We start from the raw sequence: 9,894 nt of genomic DNA, 5'->3' as shown, positions 1-9,894 counted from the left end.
ACTGGACCCTACTCAGGCCCCCTTCCTATTCTAAAAGTGAAATAGGACACTGTCATTCTTGAAGCACCACAGGATCTGCAGAGTGGTGACAGACCCTCCCTGTTGGCCAGTTCCTGGCTGTAGGGTAAGTGATTTTCAGGCTTTTCTGCCCTCCTGCCATTAGGATTGCCCTGCCTGATGAGGCACCTGCATTTTGTTACATTATTATGTTATGTTGTTTACGTCTATGGGCCATGGCAGCAGTATTGAGATGTTCGCCAAAGGAAAGCAGAGACAGGAGAGAGAAGGGGAGAAAGACCGCCAGAGAAGCCCAGGGTGAAGACTTGCTGGGCGGTAGGCGGCCTCCCGGCCACCCCCGTCTGCCGTGTACCTGGTTGCTGCACTAGGTGTACCAGCGCAATAAAAGCCTGAGAAAGCCACGGAGGGCTCCAGCACTCTCCTTTACCCGCCTGCCCGAATCATAAAGAACCAGCCCTGTGACCATCCACCCCTACACTGGGCCCGCTCTCTCTCCATCCCCACAGAGGGCTAAGCGGGGGGAGTTATGTGCAGTCTCCCCACCCCATTGCCCACCCTGTACCCAACAGGACTCGGAAAGAGACAAACCCCAGTTCAGTAGCCATGACACAGGAGAGTCCAGAGAAGCGGCCCGGGCCCAGGCTTGAGGAAAGGGGTGTGGTGAGGGGGAAGCTGATCTTAGGGTGTCAGGGAGTTGCCAGATGACGGAGTTGGTGGCAGGAGAGGGGCAGCTGGGGGCAGGAGCCAGGCTCTAGGAGGGCATCACGTGATGCTTGGAGTAAAACCCCGCCTCTGGGGCGGGAGGTGAGTCGCAGCAGAGCGCCCCGAACGCAGGGCTGGGCGCTCGCCCTTGACCCTGAGGCTGTGAGCGGAGGGGGGCTGGGCGGACAAGGCCGCCCGGGGCGCGGGGCGCGGGGCGGCGGCGCGGGCGGGAAGAGGACCTCCCGGCAGGCGCCCGCGCCTCCACCCGCGCTCCTCCGCGCGGCCGCGAGGGGGCGCAGCGCCGCGCTGCTCCGGGGCTGGCCGCGAGCGCGAGGGGGGCTGCACCCGCGCACCGCGCGAGCTGCGGGCGACCCGCGCCAGCTGCCGGCAGCGCCCCGGGAGCACTGCGGGCGTGGCGGGCGCTGCCCATGGGCACGGCCGAGAGTGCAGGCAAGCCGGGAGCCGGTGAGTGGGGGTGCGGCCGGGCAGGACACCCGCCCAGCGGGCGCAGGCGCGGGGATGGGGCGTTGGGGAGGGGCGGGGGTGACGGGGTGCAGGGGCAGCGAGGTGGGGACGCGTAGTTACCGCCTGGAGACCCGGCGCGAAGCACGGGCGTCCGGGTCGTTGTGCGGGGACTCGCGGGCCCGACCGCGCACAGGTGCGCGCCTGGGGCTGCGCGCGGCCGGCCTGGCGGCGCGGCGGGAGCGGCGCACCGCGCGACTGTGGCCGACCGGCGCGTGTGCCCGGCGGTGCGGGTGGGGGCACCGGTGAAGGGCACACCCAGGGCCACCGTTGCGGAAGATCGGTTCTGCAGTGCGCACCCCGCCACTCCAGTTGCGCGAGGAGCAAGCCTTTCAGCCGCTCGGGCGACTGGAAACGCAGCGTGGACCCGAAGCCTCCACCGCGTGCTGAGTCTCAGTTTCCCGGTCTATGAAATGGGAACAGCCGGGCTGGCCTGCGGGCGGGAGGGTGAGAGGGCCTCGGGAAGAGAACCCGCGTCGTCACAGGGAAGAGGCGGTGGTGTCGGCGAGGCTGGGATGGGATTGGGGGAAGCATTGGCGCCACTATGAGAGAGCCCGCAGGGACTGGTGGGGTGTGCGTGAGATTCTGGGTGTGTCCCTCACTCTGACAGCAGGGACGGCCAGGGGACCCCTGCTTTCCTCCTTTCTGTGTTCAGATGGGGAGAGGAAAGCCTGAGGAAAGACTGGAAGGGTATGTCCGACCCTGTCCCCTGCTCATCATGGGGAGCAGCTAGGGGTGATGAGGGACTCACCCAGGCCCTCTCTCCTGCCTCCTGGGGCAGCTAGGCAGGTGTCCAGCTGAGGCTCAGGGACCAGAGAAGCTTCTGGGAAGAGTCACCTGCCTGTCAGGGGCTGTGTCCCCATCTTAGAGTAGAAGTAACTGCAGCTTAGAGAAGGGACAGGACTTGTTCCAGGTCTCAGGACCATGAAGTGGCAAAACTGGGCCTCCAGCTGTGGTAGGACTGCCTCCAAAGCCAGGCTCCAGCTGCTGTACCAAGTGACCAGGGGATGTCTAGGGGTTGTCCACCCAGTGACTCGAAGCATTCACTGAGCAGCTACTATGTGCTTTCTGCTTCCTGCCCCAGTGTGTGCTTACCAGCAGATGTGAAAAGTAGGATGCTGAACAAGTAAGGGAAAAACCCAGGTCAGGGCAGAGGATCAGTGTGAGGAAGAAAGTAAAACAGAGTCACTGAGGTAGAGAGAAAAGGGGGTAGGGGCAGAACCTTTGCCTAGTCAGGGATAGTGTCCCTGAGCAGTGACCGCTGGCTGTGATGTAACTGGAAGGGAGGAACCCAGGCCAGGGAACAACAGATGCAAGGTCCCTGAGGCAGACACATGTGGCAGGTGAGAGTATTTGGAATAGAGCCAAGAGGGGGGCTATGGGATCAGATGTTCCTCTGGGTGCAGTGGACAGTCCCTGGAGGGTATAGGTTTTGAGTGTTAAAAGGATAGCCCTGAGGCAGGTGGAGGACTCAGGGGTCAGGGAAGGGAGCAGGGAAGAGCACGCTGGAGTGGCCAGGTAGAGCTGTAGTCTTGGACCAGGTGGCAATGAGGAAAAGGAGAAATTTTCCAGGAGGAGTCAACAGGTTCTGTATATGTAATCATTTGCTTAATCCTATAATAATCCAAAATAATTTTTCAGCCACTGCATCCAAACCACTGCTGGCCAAAACCTTCTAGGTGAGGTTCTGGATTTCTTGGCGGATAGACTCAGTTTTGGGTATATTACCAAGTTTATATTCCATTAGCTTCATCTGTTCCTGCTTGCATGCACTTTTGGTATTTTTCTTTTTGTCTTTTTGGAAACTGGTTATATGGTTCAAAGATCTAAATGATTAAGCTGCTCTTCTTAAAATTCATAATCCCATCAGTGTCTTTCCCTCCTTTTCCCCACACTGTAAGTAATCTTTAGAAATCACTTCTGTTTTATCTTTCCTGGGTTTCTTTTTTGTAGAACAAGTCATTTATGCATTTTGTGGAACAAGTTATTTATGCATTTTCATAAAAATTAGCATAAGCATGTCCTTTGCACCTTGCATTTTTAAATTAAAAATATTCCCTTAGCAATTCATAGGACCTTCCTTGCTTGTTGACTCACAGGGCAGCAGCTTTGGGAGTGGCGTGACAAGAGAGATTAGAAAAGTCCTTGCGGAGCAGTGAGAAGCCTAGAGGGGCTACAGGGGAAGTAACGTGCAGCCCTCATCCAAAGGCAGTTGCATTTTTGTTAGCATCAAGTACAACGGTGGGGCAAGTAAGTGGGGAGTGTCCACATGTGGGGGAAGCAGTTATTGAGGGTATGAGCTAGGGTGAAGTGGCCAGGGGCTACTGCCTGGGGGGCTGGTAGTGGTTAGGGTTAGGGTTCTGGCTGGTCAAAGTATATTATCTCCTTTGACTACCTCCCTGCTCTTTTAAGCAGATACTCATTTCCCAGTATGAGCCTCATACCAGGACTTCTCCCCTTGGTGAGAGGCCCCCTGCATGATCCTGCCTATAGCTGACAAGTAGGAGCTCTGGCCACCAAGACCATATCCCTAGAACAAGGGGCCTGGAGATCCCACACTTGCTCTTTCATGTAGCCACCTGGCCCTCCAGCGTGTGGCCATGCTCGTGTCACCATTTGTCCTATAAATGGACACTGATTTTTTTCGCAAGCCTTTTTTTAATTAAAAATAATGGAGTAATGGACCCTCTATTTCTGTGTATTTGTGGAGGTCTTTCATTCATTTGCAGAAGTAGTCATGAATCACTTAGCAATGGGGGTACATTCTGAGAAATATACCCTTGGGTGATTTTGTGATTGCACAAAATGTGACAGGTGTAGTCACATAGCTCTGAGTGGTATAGCCCACTACACACCCAGCCTAGGGCGAGCCTACTGTGGCATGTAGGGTAGTGGCCACAAGGTGTACATTGCATGTGCCTGTATTTATTTCAGGACCATTCCCAAATTCTCCCTTCCCCAAATTTTGCACTGCCACCAGTGATGCAAAATACTGTTGCCCCCACAGCCTCACCAATCTGAGAGTGGAGAAATAGTATTTCAGTTTATATTTCTGTTATATGAGTGAAACCAAGTACCTTTTCAACTCTTTATAAGTTGTTTAATTATCTTTTTTCTATGAATTGCCTGTTCATATATTTTGCCCAATTCCTATTGGGTTTTGGTCTGTTTTTACTTAAAAGTTTGTTTAAAATATATGTTAGAGGGGCCTGGTGTTTTAACCTTGTTATACTGCAAATATTTAACTAGGCGCTGGGCCTTCCTGGAGGCAAGGGATTAAGACACAGCACTATGAAGCTATCTACAGCCAGGCAGCTCGAGTTCAATGCCTGGCTAGGGAGGTGACCCACATGCCAGGAGAGGTGCAGCAGACCTCTCCTGACTGGCCCTCTGCTCCCCTCAGCAGTGTATTTCAGTAGAGCTGCCTTTTCTGCTCCCCACTCTGTCTCTGGTGAACCCTTTCTCCTTCTCCCTCCCCCCCTCCACTCCACAATCTCTGGCCTGCACTCCAGCTCTTGTATGCATAAATAAATAAATCTTTAAAAAAAAAAAAAAACTAGATGCTGATGTTAGGATGGGGATATATGTGTTTAAGGGAATATCAACCTTTTTACTGGGTACTTTGTTAAATTCAAGACTGGGTGTTAATTTTTGTTGAAGGTATATATGGAGATAATTATATGGTAGCTCTCCCCACCACTATTAATATGATGAGTCATATTAATGAATCTCCTAATGTTAGGTCTGGCATGAGAGTGAGGCAAACAGCGAAACGTTAGCTTTATTAAGCCACTCTGCATTTCTGAAATAGATCCTACACGGACATGACATATGGTTTAATGTGCTTGTATTCGCCATCTATTGCTGCATAACAGATCATAAACTTAGTGGCTTAAAACAATGAGTATTTCTTAACGTCATTTTTATGGACATGAATCCAGGCATGGCTTAGCTGGGTTTCTGCTGTTTAGCCAGGACTGGGTCCTCATCTAAAGGCTCAATTAGAAATGAATTCGCTTTTCCGTTCAGGGGGTTGTTGGCAAGACTCAGTTCTCTGCAATTGTAGGACTGAGTGTCTTTTGCTGATTATAGGCTGGAGTTTGTCCGCAGCTCCTGGAGGTCACCCAGAGTCCCTTGGCACCACCTTGCCTTGTGGCCCTTCCCAGCATGGCCTCCTGCTCCATCAGGTCAACAAAGAGAGTCTCTAGAGCAAATCTGCTAGTGAGACAGTCTTCTTTTACGTAACTGTGGGAGCAATTGCCATCACTTTTGCCGTATTCTGTTGGTTAGAGCAAAGTCAAGCTTTCCTTCCACTCTGAAGGCATTGGAAACCAGGAGCTCTAGGGGTCATGGACACCGGAGCCACCCACCACAGTGCTACTGGATGTTGCTTACTAATATTTATTTTTGCTACAATTTCCCCAGTCAGCCCTGGGTTTGATAAAGCTTAACCTCTGACGGGCTCTGGAAAGCAGACTCCTGAGGAGTGCCGTGGCCCCTCGTTGCTCTGGTGCTGAGATTTGTTTTTTTGTGCCCTTGATACTTGAAGCATATCTTGACTGGTTATAAAACCCTGTCTCTTTCCTTGAATTTGTTCAAATATTGCTCTGGGTTGTGCTGTTTTCAGGAAGCCTGATAGAAACATACTGGTCTTCCCTTTGTAAGCCACTTTTCCTGGGGCTTTAAAAAAATATTTGAAGTTACTTTTAAAGTCGAATCATTTCACTAGGAAATGCCTTATAGTTGTTGGTACATGGGATGGGTGGATGGGCTTTGAATATGGAGAACAAAATCATTTCCAGAAAGTTTTCTTGCATTATAATTTTAAATATTAATCATTTTGTTTTTCTTCCTCAGGGATTCCAATAATGTCTTTTGACTAGATCTTTACTTTCTCTATGACTCTTTACACCATCTATTTCATTTTTGTTTTGAGGTTGTTCTCAGTCATTTTTTCATTGAACATTATTTTTTTTGTCAAATCTGTTCTCTTTAAGAGAGCTTCTAATTTGGTGTTTATTTCTGAGATCATTGTTTTTCTTAATTTTTTTCCCTGAATTTGGGCAACTTTAGTTTCATATTTACCTGTTTTTTTGGGTCCATATCTGTTCTGAGTTTCCAATTTATACTTAAGGTTTTATTTTTTTTTTTTCTTATGTGTCTAAATGCTTTCTTAAGGCAATTCATGTGGAGATGCTTTGTCACCTGTTCCTTTGTAAATTGCCTTGTGGAGAGAACAGTTGCCAGCCCTTTCTATGAACATTGTTATCTTCTGTTAACTTAGAACTGCCTGTATTTACCAGGATGGGTAGTAACAGATGAATGTAGCCTGGAGTTGGAGATTTGGTAATGGCAGGTTTCTTGGCTCAACAGTGCCCTCTTCTGTTGTTTCAGAGAAGTGTACTATCCTTTGGGTTTTAGGGGGTGTGGAGGGATGTGTGTAGTGCCAAGGCACAGAGCTGGTTCCCTATGATCCAAGCAGAAGGGTAAAGGAGAATCCTGGATCCCTCGGTGCCTTTTTCAGGCTTTTATTGATCTTTTACATGCAGTGCAGCAACCAGGTACCCGGCAGGCAGGGGTGGGGGTGGGGGGCGCAGGACATGTTCTCTCTTCTCTCTGCTTCTCTTGGCATGTATAAATACTGTAGCCATAGCCCATAGAAGTAAACAATGCAACTAAATATAATGTAACAAAATTCAGGTGCCCGTCATCAGGAATGCAATCCTGATGGTGGAGGGCAGAAAAGCCTAAAAATCATTTACCCTATAGTGTGTCTTCTGTGTTAATAACACTTTGTTTCTGTAGGTCTTTGAATGTCCATGCTTGCCATCAACCCTCATAAGGGCCTCCACTGAAAAACCATGTCTCGTAGAAGCAGGGCCTTTACAAATAGCCACCTCTGCTCCCCACACTTCTGTCCCCTTTAGTTTCCCAATATCCAGTGCCACATGGTCTCATCTCTGCTCTCAAAATTTCCTCACGCAGGTAGGACTTTCTCTTGTGTTATTTTTTCTAACTTCTCGGTCCCCACTCCTCTCCCACCAGGTATCTGCCTACCCCAGTGGGCCTTGGAGCAGATTCTGCACTTGGGTTTTGACCTTAATTACACCAACTGCAGGTGGGAATTGTCTGTCTTCTGGTCATGCTCCTGGCCCAGGTGTGAGCGGTTTTGTTTGCTCTGTAGGGAGAGAACTGCTTGCTTTTAGGCACTGTCACTAGGGGGACCCAGAATGCTCCCCAAAATTGTACTTAGAAAGCTTCATAAAGAACCCACCACTTGTTAACATCTAGCATCAAGTACTTTACCACAGTGCTCAGCACTTCTGGTCAACAATTTAAGAATTAGTTGCCAGAACCTTGCTCTAGGGTAAATGATTGTCAGGCTTTTCTGCCATCCCACCATTAGGATTGATGATGGATCCTAGGGGTCCTGAATGCATGCCCGATGTGGGGGCACCTGGATTTTGTTACATTGTTATATTAAGTTGTGTTGCTTACTCTTGTGGGCCATGTCTGCAGTGTTTATATTCCAAGGGAAACTTGTAGAACAGAGCCCAGTAAAGAGTGATGATTCCCCTGGGGGTTGGGAGACCTGCCAGCCTCCTGCTCCCACCCCCCCATCCCCACCTGCATGTACCTGGTTGCCACACTATATGCAAAAGCTCAATAAAAGCCAGAAAGAGCCACGAGGGTTCCAGGACTCTCCTTTACTCTTCTGCTTGGATGAGAGAACCAGCTCTGTGCCTTCCTGGCACTACACTTGCTGAAATATATCAGCGTCCCCTGAAAACAAGGACAATATCTTACAAAACCCCAATTCAAGTATTGTTACAGAGTAACCCCGATATAAAACGGTTTGCCTGACTGAGGGTCCTCACCCGCGCGCTTAAAGAGGACTTACGAATGCTAAACTGCAGACACACACAAAAGGTTGATAAAAGGTTTATTTGGGGAAATGGGAAATGAATAACCCAGGGAGAAAAAGAGGAGATAAGTTCATAAATACGTCCTACCTGTTCTGCTGACCTGGAATTCCAATGACCCACGGAGCTGGTGAAAAACCTAGCATGCTGTGTGGCCAAGTGGGGGACCCCCGGCCACATGGCCAGTTAAATACCCAAACCAAGAGCCTAGTTGCTTAACTCCGCCCTCGGGTCTTTGCAGCTTTCCCTTTGGGGATCATGGGATTTGTAGTTCCCAGTGTCTTGATGGAGTGGGGGTGGAGTCCATAAAGCCTGAATGGAGTTTTCTCAGGACATCAGGACAGTTTGCTCACATTAAAAAACCCTAAACACAAAAATATTTTCTCATAAAGAGTCCATATTTGACATTTACCAACTGCCCAGGAAGGTCCTTTTGGGTCTCCCCCTTCCCCAGGGCTTAATCACTGACCATTGCACTTGCTTGTTGTGTCTTTCAGACTATTTTTTTTAAAGATTTGTTTATTTATGCATAAAAGAATTGGGATGTAAGTCAGAGGTGCAGGGGGTGAGAGGAATCACCAGAGACAGAGCAGGGAGCAGAACAAGCGGATTGACTGAAATACACTGCTGAGGGGAGCAGCAGGCGAGACAGGAGAGGTCTGCCGCGCCATGTGGGTCAGCTCTCTGGCCGGGAATGGAACTCGTGCTGCAGTGGCTGATAACTTAATAGCGCTGTCTTTAAGCCCTGTGCCACCAGGGAGGCCCCTCAGGTTATTTTAATCAACAACAGCCCGTACATATTTTTTGCTCGTTTTCCTAATAATGCCTGTTCTGAAGACTCCCTGTCCCGTTTTCTCCCATAATCTGGATTTGCTGGACTCTCTCCTCAAAACTCAATTCGGGCAAATTGGTCTGGGTCAAAGTCATTTTAAAATCACAGACTGTGATGTGTATCTAGGAAGAGGAGTCTGCCCAGCTGCCCACGTCCCCATCTTGCCCTCATGAGGTCTAGGACGTGTGCCAGCAGGGCTGGAGGGGGGCTGGTGTTGAGAGCAGAACCTTGGGCTGAAGGCTTCACCAGGGTGTCCCATGGCACGAGCTTCAGTCCCCTCAGCCCCCGGCGTCCTTCCTGGTGCCCTTCCTCTCACCATCACATTGTCCTCCTGGGGGACTGTCTCCTACTTCCCCAGCTTCTGGTGCCAGCTCAGCCTTTTTCAGCAAAGATGCCCCTCATGCCTGTTTATGTGGAGCTCCCAGCTAGTCCTCAGGGAACTGGAGGTCACAGAAGGCACCAGTGGCTGACACTGTGGTTTGAACCCACACTTCCCCACCGTGTGTCTGCGCTTATGCTCCCAGGGTCACTTGAGCTTCAGACACCGACAGGGTCCACGGTGCTGGAGTCGGCACAAAGCTGGCATCGCTGTGTTCCTTCCTTTCTCTTCTTGGGGACCCAGTATGTGTTCCTCATGACAGGTGATGCTAGTGAGGTGAGCCTGGCTGGTCCTCATGCAGAGCTCTCTGGGCCAGGGGTGGAAGGGCGCCTTCTCCTGTACCTCCCTCAGTCTTCAGCTTTCCTTCGACTTACTCCCCAGGGCCTGGCCACTCAGGGTGCCGCAAGAGCAGGGCCAGGAAGAGTCTCATGAACTAATCTGTGAAAGGCCCATGAATTGGGGGGAAGGAAGCTTTATTTTTTTATTTATTCTTTTATTTATTCAGCTTTATTCTTTTT

At 50.3% G+C, this 9,894-nt stretch overlaps 1 protein-coding gene across 1 annotated transcript in view; it reads left to right on the top strand.

Moving 5' to 3' along the window:
* Positions 1 to 1,159: 1,159 nt before the first annotated feature.
* Positions 1,160 to 9,894, top strand: part of RASGEF1C (RasGEF domain family member 1C) — a 98,812-nt gene continuing 90,077 nt past the window's right edge. Inside the window, exon 1 of the mRNA XM_037500433.2 lies at positions 1,160 to 1,185. The gene's annotated coding sequence lies outside the window, so the exon portion shown is untranslated. The remainder of the gene's footprint in view (positions 1,186 to 9,894) is intronic.

The sequence above is a fragment of the Talpa occidentalis genome, unplaced genomic scaffold (genome assembly GCF_014898055.3).
Source record: "Talpa occidentalis isolate TD23 unplaced genomic scaffold, MPIMG_talOcc4v2.1 talOcc4.9, whole genome shotgun sequence".
Lineage (NCBI taxonomy): Eukaryota > Metazoa > Chordata > Mammalia > Eulipotyphla > Talpidae > Talpa > Talpa occidentalis.
Note: the sequence above shows the minus strand (reverse complement) of the source record. Positions and strands in the feature narration are given on the sequence as shown.